Source organism: Odontesthes bonariensis, chromosome 11, assembly GCF_027942865.1.
Source record: "Odontesthes bonariensis isolate fOdoBon6 chromosome 11, fOdoBon6.hap1, whole genome shotgun sequence".
Lineage (NCBI taxonomy): Eukaryota > Metazoa > Chordata > Actinopteri > Atheriniformes > Atherinopsidae > Odontesthes > Odontesthes bonariensis.
The window spans coordinates 26,151,678-26,169,821 of record NC_134516.1 but is presented as its reverse complement, the minus strand read 5'-3'; the positions used below and the strand labels follow the sequence as shown (position 1 = coordinate 26,169,821).

The 18,144-nt window shown below is 41.8% G+C and overlaps 1 non-coding gene across 1 annotated transcript; it reads right to left on the bottom strand.

Moving 5' to 3' along the window:
* Window positions 1-2,493: 2,493 nt before the first annotated feature.
* trnaq-uug (transfer RNA glutamine (anticodon UUG)) lies at window positions 2,494-2,565 on the bottom strand. The gene has a single exon. It is a non-coding gene; the product is annotated as a tRNA-Gln (tRNA).
* Window positions 2,566-18,144: the final 15,579 nt, after the last annotated feature.

Here is an 18,144-nt window from a genome sequence, read left to right as displayed (position 1 = left end):
AAAACAAACAAGAGGAATGAATAAAATGACCAGTGCTTAAAAGTGTCAGTGCCAGCCGTGGTAAAAGTCAGCGCCGCTCACCCTCGATAGTGTCCCCGTCTGCCTCTCTGAAGTTCGGACTGTTTGACACCGCCTCCTTCAAGCGACTCGTTACATCCATATTGTGAGGTGACAGTAGCCTGTAAAAACAACAGGCCTATGGTTAATAAAAAAAAACTGCATTAACGTAACATCGGGTCCAACTCAACTAGATATTGGGAGAACATTCACTTATTCTTACCCTTGATCTGGATTATAATGCCACGGTGAGTTATGCAGGCGGCGAACTGCTTCCTATAAATTGAAAACACGAAATTCATTTTTTTAAATAAAGCAACTCACACTGGTTTTCACGTGATGGACACAATTAAGTTGAGTTTAGCCTAAAGCCACAGTCAATAACCTACTCTTACCGCGATTTTCGGATTCTGTATCCGCCTTCTCTTGGGGGTGCGCTCTTCAACTTCTCTGGAATGTAACTTCAGTCCGTTCTCGACGGCCATCTTGCCTCCAACCTAGCGAATCTGGTCCATTCCCTCCAGCACCCTCTCCACGACCGTATCCACGGTGCTGGCCACCATGCGAGACATCCCGGTCATAGCATTCAACAGGACTTTCATTTTATCTGCCTGTAAGCAAGTGAGTAAGTAAGTTTAATATACAGCACATTTAAAATCAGCGAGAACTGTCCCAAGTGCTGTACAGTGTCAACAAGACTAAAATTAAACAATCAAATGGTCATGTGCAAGTAGAAAAAAACACACAAACCTGTAGACCCGCAGAGAGTTGCTGGGGAGTTGAAAGCTAGTCGTCTTCCAGCCACAAACCAGGGCAGTTTTCACAGTACGGGACTCTGTCTCCCTTTCTGCCGCCAGATCTGCTCCTTAAACTTTTTGTTTACACAACGACACAATGTTTCTCATACGTGATTGAACGAGAGCTTATGCGAGCCGTTAAGCTCCACCAATCATATGCGTATACGTCATTACACGGAATACTCGCGAGACAACCTCCCGTCCTTTTGCTATTTAATGTTGTCTGACCACAGCTGGCAATTTGCACTGTTTTGACACAAAAATGGACTCTGCAAGGACAAAGAAAAGACCTCGGCGATATTGTGACCATTGTGACACCGAATTAAGCCATACACAATAAAACACTGAGCGCACTACTGCACATTATGTATACAGGCCAGATTTCTATATTTTTATTTCTATTTTATTTAAGAAACCTTTTAGAATATTGCTGTTGCATGCTTATTTTATCTTTATCTTATCTTTATTATTATACATTTGGACATCCAGTGCGGGCAACAGAAAATAATTTCATTGTTCAGGGAAACACGTTTCTAACTGCACACATGACAATAAACCTTTGAAACCTTGAATCCTTGAATTTTGCCCACAAAAAGCGGTTACAAAAGAGGTGTTTGGGAGAAAAAAAAACAGATATGCATCACCTGTCACCAGCAGACAGCGTGCACCTCTTCTTTTTCAAGACAACACAGCAACAAACTTGGCTGGAGTTGGAGGTGATGGTCAGGAACGTGTAGAAACAGGCCTGCCCACCCCCCACCTCACCTCACCCCACCCCACTTGAAAATGACTGTGGCAGCTCCTGACCTGATCACTGGCATTTACATATTAAAGGCTCTCCTAAGTAGGGGAGGGGAGGGGGGCATGGGGGAGCAGTTGCCAGGTCAATTTGCGACAATTTGGGCCAAGTTTTCACTTTTACCACCGCAAATGCAGGGGCTCAACGTATGCGGACATGTAAGGGGCCACATACATCCGCAAATCCCTCTTTTCATGCAGTGGGCATAGAGGGAAGTACTGGTTAAGTGGTAGATCACATTTCTACACCTGAACAGGGACTTGAACCCTGGACCCACAGATTAAAAGTCCCACCTAGAAAGTTAGAGGCAGCAGAATGTCATGAAGGTTTCCTACACAGTCTATCCCGTGCATGTACGCTGGGACAACATGGTGGTCCAGTTAAATGGACGAGTACACCTGGAACTGAAGCTGGACTTACCTGTGCATGCAAGCGTTCTGAATGTCCTGATCAAGATAAAAATATGTAACATACAGAACAAAAAGCATCCATCTCCAGCTGAAAACATGAAACCTGCAGACTACACTTAAAATGTTCCACTGGGGACACCGACCCAAGTTGGTTATTAGGAGGAAATTTCATAAATATCCTCAAAACCAGTTTTCCTCAGTGTGCAGACTTCAGGTTTTTGTTTTAAGTTTTAAATAAAGAAAATAGACTCACATGTAACCTCTCTACAATGCATATTCAGAACTTATTTAAATCTCTTCCAGAAAAACTCTTGTTTTGATCGTTTTCTTTAAAATAAACAATTTTAAAAAGCTAATAGACCATGAGCTCTGTTTTACAGAGGTTTTTACTCAACACATCTTCTTTCCACCCACGACAGCACACACCTGAAGGTTCCACTGAGATTTGAACTCGGATCACTGGATTCAAAGTCCAGAGTGCTGACCTTTACACCATGGAACCCCTTCCACAGTCAATTTACGCTCTCAGTCATGCAAGTGCTTGACAATGGAAGGGTTTTAGCAACGTGTTTTTTTGTCAATTTTTCAGTGATACTCTTACAGCTTGTATTCTCAGAATTGGCACGACAGTCAAGCAACACATTCTGTATCTTCTTCAATGGTCAAAGGTTAGAATCCGCCTGTCAAGCGGAGGAACAGGGTTCGATTCCTTGATGGAAGGTTGCCATGTGATTGCTGCTGCTTGTGCTTTTTTGTTTGTTTGTTCTCTGCTTATCTGTTTACAGGTGCTCCTGGTGCCTCTAAGGCTGGATTCCCCACAAAAGCCTTGGATTGTCTTCAGTTTTGTTTTTACAGGTGTAGCAGCACTCTGAGGAGAGCCCATCTGCACCTGTTCAAAACGTGGCAAAGAAAGCCCTCAAAGTGTGCCCCGTTTGCTCTAAAGCATTTGATTGTGTCAGAACACTGAACAGACACACACAGTGCCACACGGACGATCGACCCTATCACTGCATCCACTGCAACAAGCATTTTAAACACATGCACGGCTGAAAAGACACCAGATTTACGCCATTTGCCAGAAGAGGAGCACCCGTTTCTTTTGGAGAAAAGAGTCGAGAGCAGAAGTGAGCGGCACCGACCACCAACAGGGGTCGTCGCTGAAGATACCCGTGTGGTGCTCAAACTGCCGCAAACACTTCCAGTACGCGTCCGCCCTGAAGGAGCACCAGGAGAACCTCGTGGAAATGAGGGACCTCATGAAATGTGACGACTGCGGGAAGGAATTCAAGAGCATGACGATGCTCAACGTGCACCAGAGGATTCACGAGCCGCTGTACTGAGTTACATTCATCAGCCGCTTCAGTCAGATTGCCAAACACCTTATTGTCCTTTATGAAACACTTAGGTTGATCTGGTGATCAAGGCTTATTCACCATTACATTATTTAGGATGTTCCATGTGCGCTTCATATTATTTTGATTTATTTGTAACATTTTATCATAATGTTGCTTCTTTGCTTGCCTCAACATGTTGGTGAGCCTGTTTTTGTACATCTCAGCGTTTTTCAGCAACCTCTGTTCTAGTTTTGATAAAGTCTCCATAAAGTTTATTTTTCTTCTTACATGCATTTTTTAATGCCTTTGTTATCCCAGGTTTCTCAGCATAACTATGCTTATGTGAACATAAAACTGTTGGACAGTGTTTATCATAGAGAGATAAATAACAGTTGAAGAATGAATTGTCTGCAGTATTTACTTCATCTGTATGAAACTCATTCCACTCTTGTTTTAAAGCTCATTTCTGAAGCATTAATTGCTTTAACAGTCCTTACCCTTTCATATCTACGCTTTTCTGTTTTCTTCCTCTGTAGTTGATCATTAAATGTTGCAAATACAGCTGAATGATCACTTACATCACTTATTACCAAACCACTATTTATACCAGTGTCCAAGGAATGTGTAAAAATGTTGTCAGTTAATGTTGCACTATCTGTGGCTCCTCTGCTCGGCTTTGTGATCAGTGGATACAAGCCTCTACCGTATAACGCAGCCAAGAAATCACAAGTTTGTTTAGGAGTATGTACCTTTAAGAGGTCCATGTTGAAATCACCACAGATCACAAGTGTTTTATTATCTGCTATAATTGTCTGTTCCAACGCTTCAGTCTTGTGCCTCTTGTTTAAAACTTAATAACAATTGCAGGCTTGGATTTGTTATCCTTTCATGCAAAAGTGCAGCAAGCTGATATCTGTTGATTTTCAAGATGAATGTTCTTACTTGCCTTGAAGTGAACCACTTGTTCATTTACATCCTCCACTCAACCTGATAGCCATTAAATACTGTGTCTTCTGAGCTGGTTTGGTGGTTCAACAACAAAACAAATGTAATGAAGTTTTAAAACTGCAGCGAAACAGATGGAATAAATGGAGATCTGACACATTACGAACTACAGGACAGTTAGGATTAGCTGTTGTTTGCATGGAGATAAAACAGGTTTTAAAGGTGTTGCAGCTAACATTCAGAAACACTTGGTGTAACTCCAGAGCACCAGAGCCTCTGACCAAAAGAGAAACTAATATAAACTTATTTACCTGAAGAACTTCAGCAGCTCATAAGGCACTTTATCTGGAGAGTGGGTGGCTCTGGTCTTATCTGGCTCTTTGCTAGAGGCCTTTTAGGCCAGAGGATGTGAGCTCTTAGGATTACCATGAGCTGGATGAGTGAGAATCTTCATCAACATGCTGTGTGTGCTGATGCTAACTGTAAAGATGTGAAGCTCAGACAGGAGAGCTGCTTGTTGTATGAGGACACAGTGTGTGTCTTATATGGAGGTGGAAGCCTGGCTCAAATATAGAAATCATTTCTTTGTATGTTACTGATTTAAATGTGTCCTCTCAGTGGCTGTGAAGTACTGTCAGTAATACTGAGCGGGACTCTGCATTTATGGAGATGTGTCTCCCTCTGATGGCGAATAGAGGAACTGCATGGTGTCAGTTTGATGAAGCGTTCAACTAAAGGAGGAAGTGAAAGTCTTCCAGTGGTTCCTGCAGAATCCTGACTCTCTGGATGGTTTCCTGCCATGAAAAAGCTCCGTCTGCAGAAGACGAGCAGAACGGAGCCAGCGGGCCTGATGCTGCAGATGTGCTGAACACCACAGATGCAATGGTTGGGACAAAGATGGTTGGAGAGAAGACACAGAGGAGTGAAGGCCAGCTGTAGAGAGAAAAGCACCTCCAGATCTGCTGTCTGATGCTGATATCAGTGAAAATGGGCTTCTTCTTCTCCTGTCTGATGATGTGCTCAGTAATTTCAGTGATACATCCCTCAGGTTCAGCCTGGGTTGGTCTGGTGAACACCTTTACTTTCTCTCACAGCCTGCTGTGTTTTTCACTGACTGATTCCATCTGAGTTATGAAGGCAAAACAGGAAACTATGAAAAGATGAGAAAAACATCTGGATTGGACTGATGTGTGTGTGTCCCGTTACTTTAGAAAGCCTGAACTTATAAAGGTTCCTATGGTGACCATGTGTTCTGATAGTGTTGTATGAGTTTTATAAACTCTGAGGTGTCAAACAGAAGCTGTGAACATTACAAGTGTCGCTGCTGCCTCCAGAACCACTTCCGCTACACCGGCTTCAGGAGCCAGTAGGAACTTTGTCCGTCTCTGATTCGATTTTAAAGTGTAGATAGCGAGACTGTGCCTCTCCGAAGCGCAGATGGCGTGACCATAGTGAAATAAAGAGACTTCTTTTAGAGATCCCAAGGTCGAGATCTAAACAGTGAGGTGATCGTTCCTTTGCCATAGACTGTGGAACAAACTGCCCCCTGGCATCCGCACCATCACTGATCTCGGCCTTTTTTAAATCGAAGCTTAAGACCCACCTTTTTAGACTGGCGTTCCAACTCTGATTAGGGCCACAATGCATCCATTCTATCCGCTCTTTTTTAATTATAGTAATTTTACACAAAGATTATTCAATCCATTTTATTGCACTTGTGGAAGGCTTTTAATGCCCTGCAGCACTTTTAGCACTTTTACCATTTCTGAATCGTGTTTTATGTTTTGTTTTATGTATTGTTGTTTTTATCCTGTTGTAAAGCACTTTGAGTACCAGTTGGCTATTGTAAAGGGCTATATAAATAAAGTTTGATTGATTGATTGTATTGTATTGTCTATGCCCCGTTCTCTCCCGTTATATGGATATCTAATACTCTTCCGAAGGATGCCGACTTTCACCAAACTGTTATCGGTGAGTAGATGAACGTATTCTATGCCAGAAATAAGGTCCAGGTTTAAAGAAAAAAAAACTTCCCCTTTAATGCAAAACAATCAGTCAGAAACTGGAGTTGGAGGAACCCATGAAATGTAGATCAGGGCCTATTACACACTAAATACTGCAAGTCCTGCAAACCACTTTTTATACACACTTTAATATTTACAAATCACACAAACACCAAAGAACCATTCAGGGTCATATAAGCAAGCAACAAGTGTCCATCAGAATGCAATATATATGAGCTCCAACTCAGTGGGCCAGAATTACAAAGAGATGAGCAGAGAATCCACTAAAGTGTTGCACATTCCAGGACTTCACTCCACATCAGAACACCCACGGAAGATGGGGAGCTATAACCAGGTCAGAACAAGCCTGTCAGTGAAATGTGGTAAATGTTAAGACCAGACTTTGAACTGCTGTTCAAGTTTACCTGTTGTTTCCTTCATTCATTTTCTCCTTATTTTGATCTTTTTTCCAGAACTACTTGGTCGAAAGGTGTAAAACATTAAAAGTACTGGGTTAAAGTTAGAAAAACATCATATAGGAAATAAAATATACTTTTGGGGGAAAAACTTGGCCAACAAGACCAGGCGCTCCTGCCTTGTTGGGTTATTGGTTTCCCCATTTCCCGCGGTGCCTTAGACATTCTCTGGTTGCGTGCGCACATTCTGCGCATACGTGCATGAAGGCTGTATTAGCGTTCCCATGATCCTCAGCGACAGTTACCATGGGGAAAGATGAAACAGACCGGTCCTCGCACCAAAAGTGGAAGCTACAGAAAGTTCCACGGTATGGTCCAGAGCACGTTATAATGGCCTCACTCCAGCCATACATCCATATAATCAATGATATGTTCATGAATGGAGAGACACATCATGATATCTCACAGAAATGGCAAGAAATGGGTGTCCAGCGGGGATGCTCTAAGAGCAGTGTCCGGAGACTGCTTGCATTCTTGGAGCGGCCATCCTACCCATAGACACCCATAAAGTATTCAACATGCCAGAGCACTGTGCGGCGTATTCCTGTGCAAATCGGCAGACGATTGCGAACAGGGTCGGGGGATTACATTTCACAAGTAAGATTCAACATTATTATTGGTTGTATTTTGTGAATAAAATATTATTGTACTGTACTTATGTCCGCCAGCGAAATCGTAGCCAGCAAACATTAAGCTAAGCTATGGTTATAGCCGGTGTTCACCCGGCTATTAGGCCAACGGAGACTTTATAAATCATAAATTCCATAACACAGGCTTAGATTACAACTGACACAAGAATGCTATTGTAGAAATAATGCAAATATTGGTGGTATAACATTGACCAGCAAATTTTACAGCTGACACAGGCTGAATTGTTCACATGTAATTCTTTTATCCTAACAAGAGTAAGATACCTCTCATGTCTCACACCCACCCCACTTACTTAAAAATACAGACAACACAACATCTGACTGTAGAATAGTTTGCAAACAAGCTTACTAACACTTTCAGCAGCTTTGGTTTATTATCAACAGTTTGTTGACCCTAACCCTCTTAAGAAATGTGAAGGCAGAAGAAGGAAGAACATAAGCTTGACCTCCTTTTTAAAATGTTTTTGTGTTGACTTTGTCGAATCTCACGTTTATATTTTGAAGGTTTCCCAAAGACAAAGATATGAGGAAGAAGTAGGAAGTTGTAATTTAGATTTTATGTCCTAAAGTGGGTGTTACTGACGTCATCCTCGTGCTACTGCCACAGACAGCCCACAGACCTGCTGCCTATTTATTCATTCGGCTAAAATTCAAAATGACAGTAACCCGGATTTTTTTAAGTAAGCGACGCACCTCCACGTTATCGTATGTATTATATTTTATATATCGTATGTCTTTTGCAAAATAACCTATTTTACATCACATATGTTACCAGGATATTATATTAATGTTAAGCCTACTATGAATATTAAAATACGCTGAATCATGTGTCTCGTATCATGCCTACATATATGAATTTTGCAGAAACAAAACCCCCGGGAAAATCAGTTTTGTATTCAAGCGAGTTATGATTGATGAGCTGACACTTCATTGCACCAGCCAGCCAGATTGCACTGAGTGGAGCGGATGACCGGGAAACCAATAACCCAAGAACGTAAATTAGATTTATTATTTCGTTTTAGTTTCCCTGTTTATTAAATGTTCTGTTTTGTGTTGGGAAAAGGGAGAACAAACACCAATTCCCTTTTTTTGGTCATACAGAAAAACGGGAAAACAAAATATGGAGTCGTTATTTAGTTTTTCGTTTGCCAGATTCAATGGAATAGTTGAATGATCGGATGATACACAGACCGAGCAGCCTGAAGACGTTAGATCCTGCGACAGCCAATCAAAGCAGCCTGAAGACCTTTGATCCTGCGACAGCCAATCAGAGCAGTCGGAAGATGTTTGATCCTGCGACAGCCAATCAGAGCAGCCTGAAGACGTTTGATTCTGCGACAGCCAATAAAAGCAGTCGGAAGATGTCTGATCCTGCGACAGCCAATCAGAGCAGCCTGAAGACGTTTGATTCTGCGACAGCCAATAAAAGCAGTCGGAAGATGTCTGATCCTGCGACAGCCAATCAGAGCAGCCTGAAGACGTTTGATTCTGCAACAGCCAATCACATGATGACGTGATTAGTAAACTGAAAATATTTTCTTTTTTGGTTCATAATTGTTAATGATTTCTTTTTGTGGTCATTCTGTTAGTTAGTTAGTTAAGTTAGTTATAGTTATGAAAGGGAATGTTTGAATTGCTACCAGTGTGTGTGCGTGTTATATAGTTCTGTTGAGAATGTGTTTTGAATAAAGTGTTTTTTGTAGTTTGCACTATTTTGTTTACTGGGTACTCCTTTGGTTCCTGAGTTGTGCGTTTGGGTTCAAGTGCTAGTTCTATTAGTTAAACGCATGCCACACAGACATGAGTTTGTTTGTTTTAACACATTCAAACCATTAAAATGGTACTCCACTTTGTCCGCACACCTGCAACATTTTGGCTCCAAAGGAGCAAAATGCAAGGTCACATTACAGGGTCTGAGATGTTCACTCTTAACTGTAGGCTATGTCAGGGTGTATTTTACTGTAATCTCCAGCAATCCTGACATGGGCCCAACAGTGAGGAGGACCACCATGTCCAGATTGAACAATCTACACACCAAACTGCTGAAGACCTTGTATGGAGAGCCCGCTGGGACTTTCACTGAGGCAGACAGGAAGAGGCTTCAGTGGGTAATCAAAGCAGTAGTAGTATTAGCTAAATGAAGGAACAACATGAATAAGAAAAATCTGTGGAACTCTGTTATTTTATGTCAGGGACACTTTGTTTTGTCCATTTCTCAACATATTCTTATTCCCAATCATACAAGGCTGTAAGACAAACATAATAAATGCCTGGAATAAGGGTGAAGCTTGTCCGCTGACATGTATACATACACAACCGCCATGAGCAAAGAGCAAAAATTGGGGTAGTTTTGCATATTACATGGTAAGTGTCGCGGCGAGTTATGCTGTACGACTGGAGAAGGTGGGAATTGGCCAGGAGTTAGGCTACACTGGAAGTTTGGGCAAAGTAGGAAATAAGTGAACGGAATGTACACTCTAATACACAGTCAGTATTGTGAAGTGTTACCTAAAGGCCTCTGTCATTGTACAGAGATGCTATGATTTGCTTGTATAGCACCTAAAATAACCTCACTGTTGTCTATATTCATAGACACACCCAGCCTCGCTTTCAATATAACACAAGCACTCACATTCTATAATTGCCATCAGCAAATTATATGAAAATAACATAAAACATCTTTTAAGAAGAAAAAACAAGACGGTTGTTGCTCTCGTTTATTTAGTTTTAAGGTTAGTAGATGTGCAATGTTCAGCTGTCAGAAATGAAAGGCTAGCCTAATCTTTTGTCATATTTGGCTGTGATCACTTTTTTGTAGCCTATCATAATTTATATAGCCTATGACGTTCTCCCAAACAACCAGCTGTTATAGTTTCACTTAACTAAAATAAATGCAGTCTACTACCTACAATGGGTGTATAAAAAGCGGAAAATATGTTTGATATTAAATTAGCACGCTACTTTTATTTTGGCGTTACTTCCGTTTCCGGTCTGCCCGCCGTCATGTTCGAATGTAAGAAACGAAAAATGAAAAAAGTCATTTCCAAAAAACAAATTTTGTCCGTTATTTGATTTGGGTTTTTCGTTTTTTTAGGAAGACAGAAAAATCCGTTTTTGGTTTAAAACGGAAAAAAGACAGCTATTTCCGTTTTTTCATTTTTTCATTTTGACAGAAAAACGGATTATACTTTGGTACCCGGACCCGACAGCCAATCAGAGTAGCCTGAAGACCTTTGATCCCGCGACAGCCAATAAGGGCAGCCTGAAGACCTTTGATCCTGCGACAGCCAATCAGAGCAGCCTGAAGACGTTAGATCCTGCGACAGCCAATCAGAGCAGCCTGAAGACCTTTGATCCTGCGACAGCCAATCAGAGCAGCCTGAAGACCTTTGATCCTGCGACAGCCAATCAGAGCAGCCTGAAGATGTTTGATCCTGCGACAGCCAATCAGAGCAGCCTGAAGATGTTTTATTCTGCAACAGGCAATCACACGATGACGTGATTAGTTAACTGAAAATATTTTCTTGTTTGGTTCATAATTGTTAATAGTTTCTTTTTGTGGTTATTCTGTTAGTTAGTTAGTTAAGTTAATTATGGTTATGAAAGGGAATGTTTGAATTGTTACCAGTGTGTGTGCGTGTTATATAGTTCTTTTCAGAATGTGTTTTGAATAAAGTGTTTTTTGTTGTTTGTACTATTTTTTTTACTGGGTACTCCTTTGGTTCCTTAGTTGTGCGTTTGGGTTCAAGTGCTAGTTCTATTAGTTAAACACATGCCACACAGACATGAGTTGTTTTGTTTTAACACATTCAAACCATTAAAATGGTACTCCACTTTGTCCGCACACCTGCAACATTTTGGCCTCAAAGGAGCAAAATGCAAGGTCACATTACAGGGTCTGACATGTTCACTCTTAACTGTAGGCTATGTCAGGGTGTATTTTACTGTAATCTCCAGAAATCCTGACATGGGCCCAACAGTGAGGAGGACCACCACATTGTCCAGATTGAACAATCTAGACACCAAACTGCTGAAGACCTTGTATTGAGAGCCCGCTGGGACCTGCACTGAGGCAGACAGGAAGAGGCTTCAGTGGGTAATCAAAGCAGTAGTAGTATTAGCTAAACGAAGGAACAACATGAATAAGAAAAATCAGTGGAACTCTGTTATTTTATGTCAGGGACACTTTGTTTTTTCATATTCGTATTCCGAATCATACAAGGCTGTAAGACAAACATAATAAATGCCTGGAATAAGGGTGAAGCTTGTCCGCTGACATGTATACATCCACAACCGCCATGAGCAAAGAGCAAAAGTTGGGGTAGTTTCGCGTATTACATGGTAAGTGTCGCGGCGAGTTATGCTGTAAGACTGGTGAAGGTGGGAATTGGCCAGGAGTTAGGCTACACTGGAAGTTTGGGCAAAGTAGGAAATAAGTGAACGGAATGTACACTCTAATACACAGTCAGTATTGTGAAGTGTTACCTAAAGTCCTCTGTCATTGTACAGAGACGCTATGATTTGCTTGTACAGCACCTAAAAAAAAAACCTCACTGTTGTCTATATTCATAGACACACCCAGCCTCGCTTTCAATATAACACAGGCACTCACATTCTATAATTGCCATCAGCAATTTATATGAAAATAATATAAAACATCTTTTAAGAAGAAAAAAAAAGACGGTTGTTGCTCTCGTTTATTTTGTTATAAGGTTAGTAGATGTGCAATGTTCAGCTGTCAGAAATGAAAGGCTAGCCTAATCTTTTGTCATATTTGGCTGTGATCACTTTTTTGTAGCCTATCATAATTTATATAGCCTATGACGTTCTCCCAAACAACCAGCTGTTGTAGTTTCACTTAACTAAAATAAATGCAATCTACTACCTACAATGGGTGTATAAAAAGCGGAAAATATGTTTGATATTAAATTAGCACGCTACTTTTATTTTGGCGTTACTTCCGCTTCCGGTCTGCCCGCCGTCATGTTCGAATGTAAGAAACGAAAAATGAAAAAAGTAATTTCCAAAAAACAGATTTTGTCCGTTATTTGATTTGGGTTTTTCGTTTTTTTAGGAAGACAGAAAAATCCGTTTTTGGTTTAAAACGAAAAATGGAAAAAGGACAGCTATTTCCATTTTTTCATTTTTTCGTTTTGACAGAAAAACGGATTATACTTTGATACCCGGACCCGACAGCCAATCAGAGTAGCCTGAAGACCTTTGATCCCGCGACAGCCAATAAGGGCAGCCTGAAGACCTTTGATCCTGCGACAGCCAATCAGAGCAGCCTGAAGACGTTAGATCCTGCGACAGCCAATCAGAGCAGCCTGAAGACCTTTGATCCTGCGACAGCCAATCAGAGCAGCCTGAAGACCTTTGATCCTGCGACAGCCAATCAGAGCAGCCTGAAGATGTTTGATCCTGCGACAGCCAATCAGAGCAGCCTGAAGATGTTTTGTTCTGCAACAGCCAATCACACGATGACGTGATTAGTTAACTGAAAATATTTTCTTTTTTGGTTCATAATTGTTAATGGTTTCTTTTTGTGGTTATTCTGTTAGTTGGTTAGTTAAGTTAATTATAGTTATGAAAGGGAATGTTTGAATTGCTACCAGTGTGTGTGCGTGTTATATAGTTCTGTTGAGAATGTGTTTTGTATAAAGTGTTTTTTGTTGTTTGTACTATTTTGTTTACTGGGTACTCCTTTGGTTCCTGAGTTGTGCGTTTGGGTTCAAGTGCTAGTTCTATTAGTTAAACGCATGCCACACAGACATGAGTTGTTTTGTTTTAACACATTCAAACCATTAAAATGGTACTCCACTCTGTCCGCACACCTGCAACATTTTGGTTTCAAAGGAGCAAAATGCAAGGTCACATTACAGGGTCTGACATGTTCACTCTTAACTGTAGGCTATGTCAGGGTGTATTTTACTGTAATCTCCAGCAATCCTGACATGGGCCCAACAGTGAGGAGGACCACCACATTGTCCAGATTGAACAATCTAGACACCAAACTGCTGAAGACCTTGTATTGAGAGCCCGCTGGGACCTGCACTGAGGCAGACAGGAAGAGGCTTCAGTGGGTAATCAAAGCAGTAGTAGTATTAGCTAAATGAAGGAACAACATGAATAAGAAAAATCAGTGGAACTCTGTTATTTTATGTCAGGGACACTTTGTTTTGTCCATTTCTCAGCATATTCTTATTCCCAATCATACAAGGCTGTAAGACAAACATAATAAATGCCTGGAATAAGGGTGAAGCTTGTCCGCTGACATGTATACATACACAACCGCCATGAGCAAAAAGTTGGGGTAGTTTCGCGTATTACATGGTAAGTGTCGCGGCGAGTTATAATGTAAGACTGGAGAAGGTGGGAATTGGCCAGGAGTTAGGCTACACTGGAAGTCCGGTTAAAGTAGGAAATAAGTGAACGGAATGTAAACTCTAATACACAGTCAGTATTGTGAAGTGTTACCTAAAGTCCTCTGTCATTGTACAGAGACGCTATGATTTGCTTGTACAGCACCTAAAAAAAAAACCTCACTGTTGTCTATATTCATAGACACACCCAGCCTCGCTTTCAATATAACACAAGCACTCACATTCTATAATTGCCATCAGCAAATTATATGAAAATAACATAAAACATCTTTTAAGAAGAAAAAAAAGACGGTTGTTGCTCTCGTTTATTTAGCTTTAAGGTTAGTAGATGTGCAATGTTCAGCTGTCAGAAATGAAAGGCTAGCCTAATCTTTTGTCATATTTGGCTGTGATCACTTTTTTGTAGCCTATCATAATTTATATAGCCTATTATGTTCTCCCAAACAACCAGCTGTTGTAGTTCCACTTAACTAAAATAAATGCAGTCTACTACCTACAATGGGTGTATAAAAAGCGGAAAATATGTTTGATATTAAATTAGCGCGCTACTTTTATTTTGGCGTTACTTCCGCTTCCGGTCTGCCCGCCGTCATGTTCGAATGTAAGAAACGAAAAATGAAAAAAGTAATTTCCAAAAAACAAATTTTGTCCGTTATTTGGTTTTGGTTTTTCGTTTTTTTAGGAAGACAGAAAAATCCGTTTTTGGTTTAAAACGAAAAAAGGAAAAAGGACAGCTATTTCGGTTTTTTCATTTTTTCGTTTTGACAGAAAAACGGATTATACTTTGATACCCGGACCCGACAGCCAATCAGAGCAGCCTGAAGAACATTGATCCTGCGACAGCCAATCAGAGTAGCCTGAAGACCTTTGATCCTGCGACAGCCAATCAGATCAGCCTGAAGACCTTTGATCCTGCGACAGCCAATCAGATCAGCCTGAAGACCTTTGATCCTGCGACAGCCAATCAGAGCAGCCTGAAGACCTTTAATCCTGCGACAGCCAATCAGAGCAGCCTGAAGATGTTTGATCCTGCGACAGCCAATCAGAGCAGCCTGTTATGTTGTTTGGAGCTGTAGAAGAGGTATAAAAATAGCGTTTTGTAGCGGTGACATGAGCCGCTTTCGGACATGCAGTTCTAAGAAAGTAGTTATCAGAACTACCCTTCTCGAATTTCGTTCTGATAACTATCCTTCCCCAGCGGAACTGTTTCAGTCTGCATTCGCACATGAGTCGGGACCTGATAGGGACTGATGCGCCGCACGCAGCCGTCTGCTTCAGTGACGTGTTAGCCGTTAGCCGTTAGCGCTACATTCAAACACAAAACAAAACGGTAAAAGTAAGGAGAGTAGAAAAAACACCACCAAGAAGCTAATATGGAGAGCGGGGAGGCCACCGTGTTCATGGTCTGCATGATGGTGATATTAATCATGGACAATCACATCAGGCGTCTAATATCGAGGCTGGAAGAGCTCACAGAGAGAGTCAGGACTCAGGAGATACTTTTTTATTTCATGAAGGAAGAAAGGAGAGCAGAGCGCTGCAGACAAATGAGATCAGTGTAAGTTAACTTATTAAACACCTGCCGGTTCTGTCTGTGTCATATGAGGAGACATTTCAATCGTGATAGAATTACATGGGGCGTAGCTACCAACCACCAAACACCTCCCTTAGATTAGTTCTATAGAACTATGAAAAGACCCGACCTCGGAGAAGGAGCTAAATAGTTATAGGAACTAAGGGAGAAAGCCCCGAGTTCCTGTATGTCCGAACACGGGAGAAAACGGCCCCGCGGATTAAAAGGTTATTAGAACTGCCAAAGGTTCCTACAGTCCGAAAGCGGCTATGATATGCCTCTCTCACTTCCAGGCTAACGACTTTTGGCTAAAAACGGTCAAATCGAAATTCTCAGAACACATCCAAATTACATGATTTTGATGTCAACTCAACATATGTACTCCCAACATCCCGTAAATGGATCTAAAGTGCATTTTACTCCGGATTATCCCTTTAATCAACTGAAGTACAGCCTTCCTCCTTGCACAATAATGTGGCCCAAAGATGAACAGGCTAGAGGAGAAACCCTCACTTAACCCCTGAAACCACCTCTCCAGCTGTCTGAACAGCGCCTCCAGTCTGGGACATTGGACAAAGAGGTGGTAGACTGTCTCTGACCGAGGGCAGAACGGACAGCCATCCCCTGTGCCAGGATCGAGGTGCACCAGATACCTGTTTGTAGCTATGGCCCCATGTACGATCCTCCACTGGATGTCTCCTGTCCGTTTGTCGACAGGAGGTTTGTACAGGGACCGCCAACAGCCTTCAGGGGAAGGTCCCATGCCAAAAAACTCCGTCCACTTTGATGCCTTTAAACCTAGCAGGGTGCGCAGGTTCCCAACTTTAATGCTGAGGAGATAGAGAGAAAAGGATCCTTTTGGTCAGAAGTATCTGCCAGTCCTTCAGCAGAAGGATCCTTTCGGTCCTTCAATGGTTTCTTCATGTCCATTTCTGAGTTTGTCTTCTCCTGTAGTCGTGCCTGTAATGTTGGCGATGCCTGAGGGGCTGTCTTGACTGTTTGCCATAAACGTCCGTTTTCAAAATAATCAACTCACCGGAGTGGTTACTGGTGTGCACTGGTAATCCAAATCAAATTTCGTTGCGAAAAGTTGCTTCTGTCGTGTTTTATTTGGGAGGTCGTTCACGCTCGCACTATTTTCTTAGCGGTGGCGGAGTAGTATCAACCACCATCCAGTACAAAATGTCAAATAAAACACTCAGAAAACTCGGAATTTAAAACTTTAAAAAACACAAGAGGTTTGTGGGAATTTGAAGCAATAAGATCAGAGAAATATTTTCTTTTGGCCTCTTTCACAGAGGACTGATATCGACGCCAACAGTCACCCAATATTGGCAGAGACACTTCCAGTTTATCCTTATTCCACTTGCGCTCAGCTCTGCGACACACCTGTCTCGCATTGCGAGTTGTTTCATTCAACCAGGGCTCTGGTTTAACTTTATGCTGCCTGCTTTTTAATGGAATGGAAAGGAGGCAGATTTTGATGGCCATCGCGATCTGAATTGCGCCAATCTTTGGCGGAAATTCTCAGTTCAAGCAACGTTTGGCGACTATACACCGTCAGGCAGTCAACATGATGTGCAACACATAGTACAAACAGTATAAAAACACACAAAAGTCGGAACGGCTGACAGAGCGCCTCACACACTGGCGCCATCTTACTAACTGTTACTAACAAAAGAGATACCATGACTGTTGGAAAGATTGTGCAGCATGAATCTCGATCACGTAACGTCTACTTGTTAGGACAAATTACTAACAAGTAGTGAGCGAGCGAGCGAGCAAGCGGGCGAACAAGCGGCAAAGCGTGCGAGCTCAAGCAGGCGAACAAGCGGGCGAGCAAGCGGGCAACCAAGCGGGCGAGCTCAAGCGGGCGACCATGCGGGCGAGCAAGCGGGCGAGCAAGCGGGCGAGCAAGCGGGCAAGCTCAAGCGTGCGAGCAAGCTACAACTAAGCGGGCGAACAAGCGGGCAAGCAAGCAGGCAAGCTAGTATACATCTTGAGGAGGGGGTTCTATTTATAAACTCTGGAGATATCATTTTGTGATGTCATCTATGATAACATCGCGGTGATGTCATCTATGATAACATCACGGTGATGTCACTGATGACATCGCTGTGATGTCATCTATGATAACATCACGGTGATGTCATCTATGATAACATCACGGTGATGTCATCTATGATAACATCACGGTGATGTCATCTATGATAACATCACGGTGATGTCATCTATGATAACATCACGGTGATGTCATCTATGATAACATCACGGTGATGTCATCTATGATAACATCACGGTGATGTCACTGATGACATCGCTGTGATGTCATCTATGACATTCCATCTTGTGAATATTGCTTTTGTGATGTCATAACATTTCTGTGCTGTTGTCATCACACAATTGTGGAACTGAAAACATTATTTCACTCCGTTATTGATTTTCCAGAGAATGAATCCGTTATTCATGTTGGTCAGTTTTACTGAAAAATGTAGCAGTTTCTGTCCATGACTTAGCATGTAGCAGTAGCATCAACAGATCCTTGATCAGGGGTTTGTGTGGGTCGATGACTGGAGAGCAGGTTTTGGGAGGTCCAACCTTTTATATAGATCTAGATAGATAGATAGATAGATAAATAGATAGATAGATAGATAGATAGATAGATAGATAGATAGATAGATAGATAGATAGATAGATAGATTCTGTATATATATCTA